This window comes from Myotis daubentonii, chromosome 14, assembly GCF_963259705.1.
Source record: "Myotis daubentonii chromosome 14, mMyoDau2.1, whole genome shotgun sequence".
NCBI lineage: Eukaryota > Metazoa > Chordata > Mammalia > Chiroptera > Vespertilionidae > Myotis > Myotis daubentonii.
Genome location: NC_081853.1, coordinates 28771712 through 28789359, shown reverse-complemented (window position 1 = coordinate 28789359; position 17648 = coordinate 28771712). Strand labels below are relative to the sequence as shown.

The 17648-nt window shown below is 47.8% G+C and overlaps 1 protein-coding gene across 8 annotated transcripts in view; it reads right to left on the bottom strand.

The window, feature by feature from the left end:
* Window positions 1-17263, bottom strand: part of NMNAT3 (nicotinamide nucleotide adenylyltransferase 3) — a 94780-nt gene extending 77517 nt beyond the window's left edge. For 7 of the 8 annotated variants that reach the window (XM_059663793.1, XM_059663792.1, XM_059663791.1 and 4 more), the window contains exon 1: window positions 17036-17263. The gene's annotated coding sequence lies outside the window, so the exon portion shown is untranslated. Of the gene's footprint in view, window positions 1-16858; window positions 16878-17035 lie in introns of those variants that run through there. The other variant, XM_059663790.1, reaches the window with a different exon arrangement.
* Window positions 17264-17648: the final 385 nt, after the last annotated feature.

Below are 17648 nucleotides of genomic sequence, written 5' to 3'. Positions count from 1 at the left end.
GCCCACTCACCAGCAGACACAGAGAGCTGGCTACTGGGTTACAGAGTGAAGGAATAAATAGAGATAAACTTACTTCCTGGGCTTGCAAACACTTCATTTATAACACTGACCTCCTTTTAATGCTGAAAGCATTTGTTCTACAATACTTCTGATAATATCACACAAATAAGATGCAAAGCAGTAAATCCATTATTGTCCTGATTATGGTAAAGACGCATGCAGAATTTACGACAGAAGCAAAACCATGAAGTCTAGGCCAATTTTGCTTTTGAATAGAGAACTGGCCTACCTCACGATCCACCCCTTAGTTCATCACAAAAATGAACATGGATGCAGAGGATCCAAATAGCCCAGTTGGCTAAGGAATGTATTATGGGATTTATTTTATCAATGACTGTGATAATTATGCTTTTTTAAAGACAAACTTTAAAACTCCTTCACTGCCATTAATAATCCCTTCATTCAGCAAACATCAATCAACACCTACTAAGTGTCAGGCAGTAGTAGGCCAGGAACCACATTCCTGCCCACAGGGCTCACCTGTCTGAGATAGTGGAAAGCAGATGGGCTAACCAATGTTCACAATCCAGTGTCATTAAGAACTGGCATAAATGGAAACAGAGGGAGCCTGAGTACACAGAGGAGGCCCCAGCCCAACGAGGCTGAGAGAGGGGTGTAAAAGGGGTATGAAAGGGTTCCTGCAGGAAGTAACGTAAGTTTTGCGTTTTGAAGGATGAATAGGAGTTAGGCAGGTAAATGAGCTGGGAAGAGAAAACAGTGTTTGCAAAGCCTGGTAATGTGGAAGGCCAGGGGCATGTTGGGGCCACGAGAGGGTCAACAGAATAGCCAAGGTTATTGACAAGGGGATATTTGGGATGACAAGGTTTTCCAGGGTTGCCAAGGGCCCTGTGTTCTATGTTAAGGTTGAACTTCATCTTTTTAAAAAAAATCTATATTTTATTGATTTCAGAGAGGAAGGGAGTGAGTGATAGAAACATCAATGATGAGAGAGTCTTTGCTCAGTTGCCTCCTGCACACCCCCTACTGGTGATCGAGTCCGGCACTTGGGCGTGTGCCCTTGACCAGAATTGAACCTGGGACCCTTCAGTTCGCAGGCTGGTGCTCTATCCACTGAGCCAAACTGGCTAGGGCTGAACTCGATCTTGACGGTGGTGGCTGGTGGGCCCCTGCATAGTTTTATGCAGGGGGGTGATCAACCCACAAGTGATTACCCGAGGGTCTCCTGAACAGCTGAGCAGCACCCAAGGACACCTTCCTTTATTCAGGGCTCCTGAGGCAACAGCAACTTAAAAGCCTCATTAGCAGGCCGGTCTCCAACAAACAACTAAGCCTGCCTTCCCTTCCATAAGGCCCTCTCTTTGAGGCCACAGGTACTTTAATGGCATTCTAATTTTAAGAAGTGATAAACATATGCTATGTTTCCATTTACAAGTTTTTGATTATCAGCCAGGCATTGTCGTTGCAAATTACCCATTTCTATTGTAATTATTTTTACTTCTCTAGATGAAGAAGAAAAAGAAGCACTTTTAAATTACTAAAGTGCTCGAGCCACAGAGGGAGGGAAGACTTAAACACTGCTGCATCTTCCACCAATGGCGCTATAAAGTAAGAGTTTGCAGAATGAAATGCAAGCTTGTGGGCTGCGTTAGGCCAGGCCTGCATAGGAGCCTTTGCTCACCGCCATCATAAAACATGGCCCCGACTGCAGCAAACCAGGGAAGAGCTCGGCTGGTGGCAGAATTGCTGCTGCGAGGGGTCTCACAAATGGCTCCTTAGAATCCAGCTGCTTTAGGTGACAGAAGTGTGCTCTTGGACTTTTTTTTTCTGCTTCTAGGAGAAAATTTTAAAGATGTAATGGTCGCTAACTCAGATGCACCCAAGCATCTGAATGTCTGGTAATATTATGACTGGAACTCCGCAAGGATCCAGCCAAGCTAACTGGCGTCAAGGACCCCGAGACCCTGCACTTCCTGTCCTGGTAGGGACTGGCTGGGATGAGGGTGAGGAAGAGCGTTGGGAATGGATGGGAGGCAATGAATTCAGGCCTCTAACTGAAGTGAAGAAGAGGCTAGCATGCGGAGATGTGTGCTTATTGGCATCTTCACGGTGGGGTGGACTGTGCAGTGAGGTACCCTAGAGAGCCCACTACCAGGCCTGAGAAGGCCACTCTTGCCCATTGCACCTGCCTAATCCCCATGATGGTAAACTCATGCCTTCACACCCCCACTTTCTCCCCACCATGTCCCTGAGCCCAGTGAGACATTGGGGTGGCATGTTCTGATGGTTGGAGAGTCTGGGAAGCCCCCTCTATTCCTCACCCACTCACATCAGCCTTTCTGTGAGAGGGTCCAGGTGGTATTTGCAGGTCACATCTAACACAGTCTCTTCACAGCTTCACCCAGGCTGGTTGCCAGGGCGACCCCACCATGGAACCTCCAGGACATAGCTCATGTGAAGGAAGGAGTGCCCGTGGCTATCGCCTCTGGCAGCAGGGCCAGCACAGTGCACCCATAGTCCTCTCTCCCAGGATAGCAGCCTCCCTTGAGAACCACCCCCTAATCCTATAAGGTACAGAACATCCCATCACCCCAAAAAGTTCCCTCATGTCCCTTGCTACTCCATCTCCCTGTCCCCTTCCCTCAAGCAACCACTGTTCTAAATTTTTCCACCACAGACTAGTTTTGCCTGTTTTAGAACTTGAAATAGAATCATACAGTGTATAGTCTTCTGTGTTTGGCTTTCACTCAGCATGTCTGTGAGATTTGTCCAAGTGGTGTGTGCATTAGCGGTGTGTTCCTTTTCATTGCTGAGTAGTATTCCATTTTTTGGCAATACTACAGTTTATCTATTCTTTTGATGAATCCTTTTTTTTTTTTTAAGTGAAGATGATCACCTAACCGAGGTTATCTGTTATGAAGTCACTCTCACTTGTATTCCAAACTGTTTCTCTTGTGGGGAGAAGATCAACCTGCTCAGAGTTAGCAGAACCCTGCCTGTTCCACAGAGGGGATGAAGAACCGAAGTAGTATATTCCATCACCTTTGTGAAAAGAAAAAAAGAAAAGAAAAAAGAACACAGTTCTAGAGGAGAGACTTCCAAAGTGTGATGAGATGCAAGATGAATCCAGGCTAGAACTTTAATATTTGTTTTACATGTGTGTCCCATATCTGGCCTGTGAAATTAGTTTTCCTCCATGAAAGAGATAGTTTGCTTTTAAAATAAATTCATATGAAAAGCTTTACTTAAAGAAATATTAAATATAGGGGGATAAAGATATGGGAAAAATCGTGAGACTTGTATGTAGATGTCAAAGGACTGGAAAACATTACCTAGATGCACATTAAGTTCAACGGGGAGCTTTAGAAACACCCATGCCTGGGTCTCACCTCCAGAGCCTCTCACATAATTGGCCTAGGTGTTATCTAGGCATCAATAGGTTTAAAAAGCTCCCTGGGTGACTCTAACGTGCAGCTGGGATGAAAAGAATGGTCTGGAAAGCCATGGTTCTCCAAGTGTGGTCTTCCGGTTGGTTGTGTTAACATCACCTGGGCACTTGTTAGACAAGCAAATTCTCAGGCCCCACTGCAGACCCACTGAATCAGAGACTGGGGCTGGGGCCCAGCAATCTGAGTCTTCACAAAATCTCCAAGCGGGTCACCTGGAGCTCAAGTTTGAGAACCACCGATCAAGGGGCAGGTGTGACAAGCCCTATAAGCAGCCTTCACCAGCTACCAAGACTGAGGTCTGCACTATAATGGTATCTGTCCAGGCAAGGTCAGCCCCTTCTGTCAGATCTAGCCCCCAAGAAGCCCTTCTATTCCCTGAGACAGAGAGGGTGGGTGGAGGCCAGGTGGTGAGCAGCTGTTGACCAATTACAAAGGCAATGACATCCTAGGGTCCACTGTGTCTTAATCTCAATTAATCCACAAACCAGTTGGTCATCCCCAGAAAATCCAGTGTTCACTATAATTTTATTTTCGTCATGATTTGTGATTATCACTGACCTCCTTCCACTCCATTATCCTTGTTAATTGAGAATTGACTATGCAGTTAAAATGAATGTTTCTTCCACTAACAGAGCTATACCAGATTCATCTTAAAGTCCCTCGCAGCTCAAAAAATTTGATGAGTCTACGAATATATTGATCTGATACAATTCATTTCACCAAGAATTCATGAAATTAACACTCAGAGGTCACCTATTATGCGTTCACATGTCCAAAGACTTATAGGAAAGAAATCGAATTTTAGATGAAGAATAACATTGTATTTAGAGAGCTAAACCAGTGCTTGGCCAAGCCTGACCTCTCGGTTAGCAGTGATGTCTGCTTTAAAAGATGCTCAACACAGTCTACAGATTTGGCAAAGTCCTTGGAAATATTGAAATGATAAGGCAGGAACAAACACTCTGAGAGCTGCTCACCTCCACTGGCTGGCTATTTTGACAAGGGAAAAAATGCAAAGAAAGAGGAAGCTAAAGGGAGATCGGGGAATCTGTTTATCTATTCCAACGCTAAGTCTGAAAAATAAACTTCCATGTGAAACCCAAAAGATTACAGGACTTGGCAAGGAAAATCTGCTAGCGAATCGGCAGTGACAAATGGCGTTCCTATTGAGTAGTACGTACCATGAGAAGATGTGTGATAAGACACCACAGTCCTTTCCTCATATCATAACACAGCAAAGGAATAATGCCACCACGAAGGATAATTCAGCCCACCTGGGGACGGACAGGCACACACTGCAGGAAATCTCAGTGATCAGGCATCAAAACAGACCCAGCCAGCCAGCTCTTAGTTACTTGACTCAGGACTGACTATAAACAGCTAGACAAAAGCAAGAGTACACCTGGAGAGTCAGGCATGACTTCCTGCCCCGCTGAGGACTGTCCCACTTGGCTCGATCATGCCCCTCCACCTCTGCCCCCAAGGCCAGCCCCACCACTGTGGTCATTTATCTGTGGGTCTCAGGGTGTCTAATTCAGCCAAAGATTGAGCACCTCCTAAGGGCTCAGTGATGACTTTAAAATAAGACAACTTTTTATTATAAAAAATTACAAAATAGCCCCCCAAATTAGAGAAAATAATATCGTGAACGGCTACAGAGAAGTCTCTAAGCAATCGTTAACAACTTTCCATGTTACTTCACTTCCCCATGCCCCACCCCCGGAAATAAAAGCAGATGTGGATGCCCCTACAAGGACCCCAGAAGCAAATGTGCCCCAACCCCATCTCACATGGGGGCTCCATCATTCCCAGAGCTGCAGGAGGGCGGGGCATTTCCTCTGGAGACTTGGAGAACCTTGCTCCTACAGGCCCCCCGGATGCAAACACAGCCCCAGGCCCTTCCAGGCAGCCTGTGGATGGGTCGCGTCTCCCACTCAGTGACTAGTTTGGTGCAGGAGGCTGGATCTGGAGTCAGACAAACCTAGCTTGTAGTCCCAGTTCTGTCACTTGAGCAAGTTGCCTAACCTCTTGGAGTCTCTGTTTGCTCCTCTGTAATATGGGACATAAGGCCTGCCTCAGAGGGCTGTTGTGAATACTGGCTCTGTCATAGGGCACCAAGCATATTGTCTGGGCCATAGCAAGCTTAGTGAAGTTTAGCTGCTGATACTCAAGATTGGAGGAATGATCTTTAAGACCATAAAGGCAGCCAAAGACATTAGGGTGAGTGAGGGCCAGGCAGAGAGAGGCCCTCCTTCTACCAGATCTCTGGCAGCCCTTCCCCACCTCCCGCTTCCTCCAGGTATGATGGCGTTGGTAGGTAAGTGCTGAAGAACAGGAAGAGGATAGTCCATTCTGTGGACTAACAGACAGAATGGTTCCCTTTGGCCACCAGGTGTCGCCTACTGGCCTCCTACTAGCCCTGAATCTCACCTCAGAGTCCCTGACCCTGATTCTTCAGGCATCTGCCATCAGCTACTCTCCCTTTACTCTGTGTTAACGATCACCACTCCCCCAACATTGTCCACCATCAACATTACTGTTTACTAAGCATCTATTATGTTTCAGGAGCTTTACTGGGTAATTTTCAGACATTATTTCCTGACTCCACACTCCAATATTTTGAGAAAGGGATGATTATCCTCTTTTAGTTTCCTGTTGCTGCTATAACAAATGATTCCACTTAGTAGCTTAAAAATACATACACAATTTATTATCTTACTAGAGGCCCAGTGCAGGACATTTGTGCACTGGGGGGCAGAGGGGTCCCTCTCAGCCTGGCCTGCACCCTCTCGCAGCCCAGGACCCCTCGGGGACACCCTCCAAGGGGTCCTTAGTGCTGCCACGCAGCCATAAGCCCGCCTTCTGGCTGAGTGGCGCTCCCCAATGACCACCAGGGGGCGGCTCCTGCGTTGAGCGTCTGCCCCCTGGTGGTCAGAGTGTATCATAGCAACCAGTTGTTCTGCTCAGTTGATTTGCATATTAGCCTTTTAGTATATAGGACTAGGGGCCCGGTGCACGAAATTCGTGCACTGGGTGTGTGTGTGGGGGAGTGTCCCTCAGCCCAGCCTGCCCCCTCTCACATACTGGGAGCCTTCATGCATTGACCCCCATCACCCTCCAATCGCAGGATCGGCCCCTTGCCCAGGCCTGACGCCTCTGACAGAGGTGTCAGGCCTGGGCAGGGGACCCTCATTTCCCCCCATCACTGGTTCTGCCCCCAGCCCAGGCCTGATGCCTCAGCCAGAGGCGTAGACCCCCATCACCCTCTGATCACCTGATCGGCCCCTTGCCCAGGCCTGACACCTCTGCCAGAGGTGTCAGGCTTGGACAGGGGACCCCCATCTCCCCCCGAGAACTGGCTCTGGCCCCCGCCCAGGCCTGAGGCCTCTGGCTCAGGAATCATGCCTGGGCAGGGGACCCCCATCTCCCTCTGACCGCTTGCTCCACCCCCCGCCCAAGCCTGACGCCTCTGACCCAGGCTTCAGGCCTGGGCAAGGGGGCCATCATATCCCCCCAATCCCCAGCTCCACCCCCCACCCAGGCCTGATGCCTCTGCCAGAGGAGTTGACCCTCATCACCCTCCGATCACCAATCACCGGATCGGCCCCTTGACCAGGCCTGAGGCCTCCGGCAGAGGTGTCAGGCCTGGGCAGGGGACCCCCAGCTCCCCGCGGTTGCAGGCTCCGCCCCTGCCCAGGCCTAATGCCTCTGGCTGAGGCGTCCAGCCTGGGCAGCGGGGACCCGCAGCTGCAGCGGCCCCGCGATCGTGGGCTCTGCTTTAGGCCCAGGCAAGGGACCCCTAGCTCCCGGGACTGCCAGCTTCGACTGTGCCCAGCTCCCATCGCTGGCTCCACCCCTACTTCCTGCTATCACTGGCCAGGGCGGAAAAGGCGCCTGATTCTCCGATCATGGCTGGGGGGCAGGGCAAAGGCGGCCCCAGGGCCGCCTTTGCTCTGCCCCCCAGCTTTTAGCTCCCCCCTGGGTTTCCAATCACTGTCAGTGGCAGGGAGCTTCTTCCTGCTTTCCCTTTCGCCTCCCTGCATTGTGCCTACATATGCAAATTAACCGCCATCTTGTTGGCAGTTAACTGCCAATCATAGTTGGCAGTTAATTTGCATATAGCCCTGATTAGCCAATGAAAAGGGTATCGCCGTATGCCAATTACCATTTTTCTCTTTTATTAGTGTAGATAGTTCTGATGTTCAGAAATCCAAAAGAGTTTCACTGGGCTAAAATAGGTGTTAGCAAGGCTATATTCCTTTCTGAGGCTCTAGGGGAGAATCCATTTCCTGCCTTTCCAGATTTCAGAGGCTGCCACATTCCTTGGCTCATGCCCCCATCCACCTTCCAAGACAGTGCTTGTTCTGGCTCTGACACCAGCCACAGCTGGTCCAGTCTCACTCACACTGTGTCACTCTGACTCTCCTGCCTTCTTCTTTCACTTATAAGGACTCTTGTGATTACATTGATCCTATCTGTATGATTCAAGATATTTAAGGTCAACTGATTAGCAACCTTAATTCCATCTGCAACCTAACAAAGCCACAAGAGGCACCATTCAGGGGGCTGCTGGAGATTCCAGAGAGAGTGGGTGATGGAGATAAGGATGTAGGAGGTGTTTATGTAAAGGTGAGAGTTAAAAACCAGGGACAGGGATGAAATTATCCAGGCGGAGTGTACAAGAGGAGAACTGAAGAATCCTAGGGATTCACCACTCAAAATGCTAGCAGAGGGAAGGCAGCAGATGGGGAAATCAAAGAAGAAACAATTAGGCTAGAAGGAGGAAAATCTAAGAAAGAAGGGTCAAGAGGTGGGCATGATCAGAGGTATCACATGCTGCACACGTGGCACAGAAGATATGGGAGATTTGGCACAAGTGACCTACAACAGAGCAGTCTTCCTGAAGAGGTAGGTAAAAACCCCTCAATGTATTCCCATTAATACAAAGTACTTCAACCAAACTTTATGAGACCAGATAGCAAATAATTTTGGACTCCTTGCTTGATCTTCTGAGCAATATTTGAGGAAGAAAGGAAAAAACAAAATGCACATAATAGAAGGAGAAAAGGAAGGGAGAGGAATGTTGACAAACTGATTAAATACCATCTGCATAACAGAGAGGTGACAAAAGGCACAAGGTGGTCATACCCATTGCTTCTTGAATTCATCTTTTTTTTTTTTTTTTTTTTTTTTTTTGTAGAGAGACTGGGAAGGATTCTTGTTGACCCTTCACAGCAATGACAAGAACAGGTAAGAAGGTGTGCGTGAGCACAAGGTACGCATAGGCTCCATCTGGTGAGCCAGTGATGATGGGCTGTAGTGGCTGAACACTGCAGTTGAAGATGCAGACTCAGGATGAGTGAGTGATGTCTGCCGTGTGCACAGGACACGGGAACAGGCCCGAACACCAGGAATTCACTCTCTTATTCTTTATGGAATTCATGTTGAACCAAAGAGAAATGGCTTCATTGCTTTAAAACATCAGGATCATGAGTCCTTTTTATACAAATTCTAAAATGCCCATATCTCAAAGCATATAAACTTTAGCCACTAAACCATATTGAACTTGCTACGTGAACAATTTTAAATCATTCTCAGAGTAAGTCCTTCATTTGTGGTGACAAATATTCTAATAGACTTAATAATAATAAATACATGGAGAATGTTTCTATACTCTGCATTATGCCCCCAAACTCTTGTCATTATTCCTCCTCTGTGTAGAAAAAAACAAGCATCTAAAATGGATTGGGACCCACAAAATTATAGAGTGAATTAAGTTGAAATGTCAGCACAACCATCTTGTACGCCTCAATTGTGAATAGATATTTTGATGAAGAGCTTACTAAATCTTTAATTGGAGATGGAGTGTTACTATATAAAGGCAATGACTACAAAGCATTTATCACATTGCCTAAAGCCATCACTACAGAAATTCTCTCCCATCCTCTGATATTAGTGTCAGTACGGTGAATCCAGTATTAATATTAAAACGTGGCACTGGATACAAATGAAGTTAAATGTTTTCTCCCAATGAATTTTTCTTTTAAGACCATCTTTAATGTGCTTGAGAAATTAACAGAAAAAAACTAAATTACAACAATGGGAGAAACATTGCCACAATACAGATAAATCTTATTATACACTCAGGCCCTCTTTTAAAATGCTGGGTCTCAAACTGCACAGCTGCAGAACACTAGCATTCTGCCACTTCAAATATTGGTAGTACATCCCAATTCATAGAAAAAAGATATGGTATTATTTTTCTAATTTAAAGGTTTCTTCCCATAATTTTCATAAGCTTCTGGGGTTGGTTAGTTCTTAATACAGTCTTTGATTTGGTATAAATGGACCTCTGATTCAGCATTTGGTTGTTTTCAGTTTATAACGTTCATGGTGTTTAGGGAAGAATGCCACAGCAGACATTGTCAGTGCTATGCCCTGACACTTGGGCCTCACCACTTTAGAGAAGCCAGCTTGACTTCCACGTGCCAGCGTCTGCATCCCTTTGCCCTGGTGCTTTACCTAGTGACTGGAAGCTGCCACCATCCTGGAGAATTCATCTCCCCCCAGGAGCAGTGCTCAGCCAATGAGGGACATCAATGATGTGTACATAACCAGCTCCAGAAAAGGCTAACTCTGAAAGGGTGTTCTACACTGGCTGCCGGGGACTCCAAGCAGGTGTAAATTCCAGTGGTCCACAGTGGTGACCTACTTGATGGTGAACTCTTCTGGCTTACTTCTCTACTTCTTGCTAGAACTTCCTGGAACTTCCTCCCAAATAAACCATGCGGACTTAAATCCTTATCTCTAATAAAGACATATGCCATGATTTCTCAATGTTTGGCCAAATGAATGAGTTTGAGAACTGCTGTTTTAGGACATGCCCTTGGCGACACTCTAGGCAGCAGAGGATGATGGGTACAAGGGCTGACACAGGGAGAGTTGTCATTAAGAATATACAAAGCAGGCCCAGCTGGTGTGGCTCAGTGGTTGAGCATCAACCTATGAACCAGGAGATCACCGTTCGATTCCTGGGCAGGACACACCTGGGTTGTGGGCTCGATCCCTAGTAGGCGGCATGCAGGAGCAGCTGATCAATGATTGTCATCATTGATGTGTCTCTCTCTCCCCTTTCCCATCTTCTCTGAAATCAATAAAAATTTTATATATATATATATATATATATATATATATATATATATATATATGAATATATAAAGCAGACTCTGAGTTACTGAGTACCAAGGCCTGAGCAGGACAAGAAGCTGAGTAATATGGGGCTACCAATTGCTGGCAGTGTGTGTGTGTGTGTGTGTATGTTGGGGGCAGAGGTTGCTAAAACTTCACCAATGAGGCCCCAAAGGGAGCAAGGAGGAGAGAGGTTGGCAGAGGGATATGAGTTTGTAGGGCAGGAAAAGGGCAGTTGCATTCTTCATCTTAAAAACCTGAGAATATGAGTCTACAAGGCCAAAGTGAGCACATCTGCAGGCCATTCAGCCAGTGGACCAGAGTACAGGCCTCTACCAGAGACATGGAGGCAGGCAGACAAGCCCAGCTTTAGAAACTGCTGATTAAAAGACTTACTCAGATTAAGGTCACAAATGCCATGCCCTTGATACTGCAAATAGAAGAAATATCATTAACTTGGCTCATTTGAGGGTCTTTCAAAAAAAAGTTTTGGGAGTAATAAAACAAAATAGCAAGTTTGAAATATGTAAAAAAGTTATGCATAGTTCTACTGTTCAAATGCAACTATTGTCCCCTTTGAGGCTTCCCTCACAGAACACATCTTAATGTAATGGAATTCTGTTTACTGAGCATGTATCAACTTCCCACATTACTAATCTTCACATTTTTTAAATACTGCACAATATTCCATCAACCTGGTGTTCTGTACTTGGACTATCTTCCTATACTGTATATTCAGGTCATGTCTAAGTTTTCACTATTATAAAAAACAATGCATCTTTATACAGTAGCTCCATTCACTTTTCAAATTATTTTTTAAAGACAGAATTCCTTAAGAAGCCAAAGGAAGCCCGTTTCCCTGAAACAGGCAGCCCTCCTCCTTTTATCATCTGCGGTCCTTTGATTATCCATAAAATATAAAGTGGGTAACAGACACTGGCATCATTTTTTCACAATAACATTAAGGCAATAATGACCAGAAGCATTATAAAAGTTACATAAAAGAAGGCCTGATGCGAGAATTAAGAAGCAAAGCAGTCTCTGATACTAAATCTCTGATAGGATTCATGCCATAAACACCTATTTCTGATCTTTAAAGTGAACATTTGAAAGTCAATAATTTAGTTAGACTCCTATACTAATTCATGTAACAGGCATTCTGTCCTAATGATCACCTGCTCGTAGAGAAACATCTAGCCTTTTCAAGTTTGCTCTTTACCTGGTCTGGTGTGATTACTTTACTGACACTGACCTTCAATCTCTCCAATATGGAACTTATTGGGCCCAAATTGGGGTTTACATCACTTGTTTTCATCATTTTCCCCCCACCAAGTGCAAACCTATTTCAGCGAGCAGATTGGCTGCGAACAGGGCTCTGATGGCTGTGGTTAGTATGCAATTAGGCTGACAGGGTTGGTCAGTCTTGCTCCATACTCCCCTCTTCTGAACATTGTGACTAGGTGGGAAGGACTGGAATCAAGGTATTAAACCCCCAGCATCTGCCTTTAATATGTTCCAGCACTCCCACCTGGCTGTGTCCTGCCTAGATGGTTCCTTTTGTAAGAGGAAGCAAGGGAGGGAGTGCTGATGGGAAAGGAAAGGCAGGAAGAAAGATTGGCTCTAATTTAAAACCATCTTAGGAGCTCTGAAAAGTTCCAGGTTGACGATGGACACATTTACTCCTCAGAACCCCCAGTTCTTCTGGATTTCTGCACAGTGATGCCAGTCCCCTTCCTTTGCTTCAGGGAAGACGGCAGCTCATCTCTCATAATGAAGTCTACATCTGAGACTGGTGGGGATCAAAGATGCGCTTTGTCAACAGCTCTGGCCAAACAAAATCACTCTCTAATAATATTCGGTCATGGAAAGAGGATGTTTCTTGGAGCTGTTTGGATCACATCCTATTTAAAACCAGCCCTTTAGTGTTATTTTCTCCTTGTTCTCAGTGGAATGAATGGGCTCGCAGGCAGGTGTGGTGCCCCTCTGGAGGCTGCAGGATGCTCATGAGGGATGGTGCTGGAACGGCACAGCTCCGCGTGCAGACAGGTGTTCCCGCCCTCTGGACAGCAGCAGTCAGCTTTGCCCTTCTCTCCTCTCAAATGGCAGGTCACTAGCTACACCATAATAAAACCTGTGCTGACCCCGTGTGCCCGGAGGTATCAAAGAAGGAGAAAATAAACAGGTTCTCAGGTGGACCCTTGTCACCCAGGAGAGGGCTCCAGCACCCACTGCACCAGGGCCACCCCCAGAGGAGGTAATTCCAGGGCAACTGGAGACGGCATGCCTGGCAAGGTGCCCACTGGGACTATAGGAAGGCAGCAGCTCCAGGGATTCCGGCTTTAGGGGCAACTCTGGCCAGAGGCAGGGATAGCAGGGAGGCAGACATGCAAATCAGATTTTCACTGGGCAGGTGGCCAGATGCAAAAAGGGCACTCCTGGGTAATAAGAGCAGACCGCTCTCACTTCCAGAAGACACTGCCAACCTCATTGAAGGCCCTTTCACCCAAAAACCCATCATTGAGAAACTTAGATTTCCCTGAAACTGATTTCTCCAGGTCCGTACTCGCAGCAGAATGCCTTTCCATTCCTAGTTCCCCGATGGGCACTGTGGGTCTATGTGCACGTGAGAGACAATGATGAGAGAACCACAAGTCCACTGTGGTTTGTTAAACACCAGCACGCAGTACTGCACTGCTAAAACTCTGGGGCTGGAGCTGCCATCCTGAGGCCTGCCCTGCAAAATGGGACCTGTCTGTCTTCACCAGGGAACTATGATAAACGAGCCAAGACAGACACTGGTCAGGACAAGCCACTTTATTCAAGAGCTTCGACAGCCTAAAGTGGTTTAACATAGATGCATGAAAGATTTATCCGGATGATAAAATATCTAAACTTGAAAGGCACATAAGTTATAATTTTGCGGGTTTTTTTTTTTCCTTTTAAGATTTCACAGAGTCAAGTGCTTTAGGTAATGAATGAAATGCACATAAAGTTGACTTCATTTCACACAACCTGTCTGGTTAGTGTCTGCCGCGAGCCTTTCCTTCCCGATGGGATGGAGATCAGAATCAAGACCACCCAATGGTTTCTGTGGCCTCCCATCCCCATGGAGAGCACTGGGAGGATTAATAAATATAACAGTGGCTATTACTGACTGAGCACCTACTATTCCACGTGCTGTGCATTAAGACTAGCACTTCACATACTTATAATATGAGCATTACTCAATACTCATAAAAGCCCTATGAGATAGGTACAGTGATTCTCATTGTACAAATGTCCAAAGTGAGCTTCAGAGAGCTTCTGTGACACATATGAGGTCACACAGGTAATTTTATCTGACTCCAAAGCTGTGGTGTTCACCACTAAGCTGCAACATAAATGAAAATGCTTGGCCCTTAGCAAGGGCTCAAAAACGCTGGTTATCTTTCTCTATCTTTTAATAGCACACTTTCTCTTAATAGCACACTTAGATGGTTGCCTTGCAGGTTTTTGTCCATTCATTCATTCATTCATTATGGGCTCAGTACCCTGCTGGATTTAGTACTGACTCTAAGCTCCTAGCAATTAACACATGAAGGCGAGGGTCAGCATGGGGGTGGGCGTGTCAGGGACAGCCCCTCACAGGAGACCCACACCCAGCTGTGGATTAGAGACACAACCAGCATAAGACAATTTTAGATCTTTTTCAACTCTAGTTTTCCCCCATGACTTCTGCTGTTTTCTTTGGCCTGAGCTTTGAGGCCTGCTGACAGTGTGACTGCCTAGGAGGCCCTTTATCATGCAGAACACCCCTCTTCTCCACACAGGGCTGATGCTTTCTGGTAAAACCACTGCAACAGATAACTCAACTCCCCTGCTAATCACCATGCACAGTCCCTCAGAGCCACTCCCTAACCCCCACATCTTGCCCTCTGCCTGCCTCATTTCACCAGTTTTTGCCCAGAATAAAGAGTGATAATAATAGCAGTACTAGTAACTTCCTACATATTGGGCACTGCTGTATGTATTTTAGATACATTAACTCAGTAGATCACATAATAACCCTCTGAAGTAGGTACTATTAGTATTCCTATTTTAGTTCATTTAGGGGAAGAGGGTAGAAGTTAATATTTCTTTAGGGCAAACTATATGCCTAGCACTGTGTTCAGCTTGCACAACTATACCATAAGTGACCTGCGCAGGGTCATTCGCAGAGCTGGGAAGTAACGAACATGAATTTGAACCCACGTCTGTGACTGCCAAGCCTAGAGCTCCCTTTCTTCTCTCCCAGTCTGGCACGGACATGGTCTGAGAGGGAAAACAAAGACTGCCCTCCCTCCCTCTCCCTACAGCACCCTTCTGCTAATGTCTGTTCTGGTTTGTTGTTGCCTTTAACCCCCACCTACAAATGGCACCAGACTCTAAACTGTGCTCCCCCACCCTCTGAGCCTCCCAGCCACTTTTCATGGAGCAAATCCAGAGTTTACACCAACAGTGTGCCAGAGTCAAAAAAGGAATTGGGGTCATTCAAGCGAATAAAACACACCAAACAGCTGGCAGGTGTTTCCTGAAGCCCAAATCCCTCTCCTAAATCCCTGGAGTTTTAAGATCTCAGGGGTCCTCAGCGAGGAGATTTTTGGACAGTGTTAAGGGGTGACACTACCAACAAAAGTAAGGAAGTACCTGATGCTCAGTGGAGGAGTGTGAGCCTTACGTTGGGGGGCGGGGGGGGGGGGGGCTCATGCAGCTGGCAGTAACAGGTGAGTCTTTCTGGGAAATGGGCACCTGCCTGGAAGCAGAGGGGCTTTCCCAGGCAAGGCCAGGGGGTCAGAGCCCCTCCTCTGGGCTCCTAGGGACCCAGCGCTGCAGGCTGGAACTGTTTACCTCACCTGGCCCACCCCAGCTGAGCTCCAGGAGGGCAGGGCCCTGTCTGATTACTCCTTTCAATCCTGAGAGCCCGTGTACCGTGCGCACCAGTTGCATGTTTCCAGAACAAACGACCAAACCAGCCATCATTTCAGAGAACAGGCTGTTTGGGAGCCTCAGACAAGGAAACAGGACTCAAGGAAGGGAGCCGGGGAGGGGGGGGGGGGGAGGGGGGCGTGAGGCACTCACTATTTAAAGGGTGTCCCAAAATTCACACAAGAAGTGATTTTGATATAAAACACAGGTTTATAATTAAAAATTGTAAATTTTGTATTGATTCATAAAGTATACAGTATAGGGTTAGGTATGAAATAGCATATCGGGTAAACGGCCTCCACGGCTTTGCTGGCACATACGCACTCTTTTGTTGAAATTTTCCACATTTTGCATAAATGTGGCTGAATTTCGATGAGGCTCATTTTCATCTTGATGGCTTGGTTCATCGACAAAATTGTCGCATTTGGGGTTCAGAAAATCCACGAGTGATTGTTGAGAACAAATGCATCCACAGCGTGTCACTGTTTGGTGCGGATTTGGGGCTGGAGGCATCATCCGACCATTCTTCTTCGAAAATGCGGCTGCTCAGGCAATAACAAAAGAGCGCGTATGTGCCAGCAAAGCCGTGGAGGCCGTTTACCCGATATGCTATTCCATACCTAACCCTATACTGTATACTTTATGAGTCAATAAAAAATTTACAATTTTTAATTATAAACCTGTGTTTTATATCAAAATTACTTCTTGCGTGAATTTTGGGACACCCTTTATGAGGATCAACATCCTGCTCCATCCAGAAAGGCCCCCACGTGCCTTCACTCCCTGCACACCTGGAACACCGCCAGGTCACTTCCGGTCGCCCTCCACCTTCAGGGAGTGCGAAGACGCCCATTTTACAGAGGAACCCCCTGTCCCCCAGTTCTGAGCAGACCAGCCCCACCGACTGTCCTCTTCACTCAACTGGGTCACATTCTCTCCCGACGAGATGTGTCTGCTCCTCTGCCCTCCACCCTGGAGTCCTTGGCTTCATATAGAAGCTGGAACCCCAGCGCCCCCTGCAGACCGGGACCACCTGTTGAATGCTCGCCCCGCGCCCTAGGCAGCGCTTTCTGTCTTCGCGGCGCGGGTCGTTCCCACCGGACTGTGCGCTCCCCGCGACTGTGAGTTCCTTCGCCCCCAGCGGTGTCCCCGACCGACGCGCAGGCCAGCGGCGGCCCTCGGGGCGCGCGGTAAGCAGGAGCGGGCCCTTCTGTGTAGCGGCCAAGAGCACCAGCGCCGGAGGGGGCATTCGAACTCACGTCGGCCGACCTCGGGTCAAAACTACCGGAGTAACGGGGGGCGGTGGACGAGGCGGCCCAGGCCAGAACGCGCTGCGAGGCTCTGCACCCCGCCGCCACCTGTCGCCCCGGCGTCCAGGTCCGGGCGGGCGCCCGCGAGGGCACAGGCGGGCTGACAGGGCGGCCGGGTGCGCTTACCTGCGTCCCGCGGCTCCTCAGGGGAACTTCCGGGACTGGGACTTCGGAGGCCGAACCGGGGCTGTGCCCGCGCCCACGCCCCCGGGAGGGGAGAGCCGGGGCGCGGAGTGCCAAGCCCCCTTCAGCGGGGCCACCCCCGGACGCGCCCGGTACGACCCCGCGCCGGGGCCGGGTCGTCAGCGGTCTTGACCCCGCGCTCCGCGGGCTCCCCCTGTGGGCGGAGTCACAGGAAACTTAGCTCTTCGCCCCGCCCCCTCCCTGGGGTCGGCCCCAGGAGACCGGGTTCTGCGCCCGCCCCAAGCCCCGCCCACTCGCCCCTCCCCCTTCCCTGCCCCCACCCCCTGACAGTGGTGTGCGTGTTTATTTGCTTTTTATTTTCCTGTTTTGTATTGCGTTTTATTTCTTAAGTCATTTAATTTTACTTTAATTTTTAAAGATCAAATTAAAAATATATATCAAAGTAATGCAAGAGCAGCACTTTTTACACAATAAAATGGTCTAAATGTTCCCGAAATGAAAGCAGCAGGCCCCGCTCTCCTGCTCCCCACACACAGCCCTTTATGTCAGTTCCTCCATTTAGTTCTTCTGGTGGTCACCCCTTGTCGCTACAAAA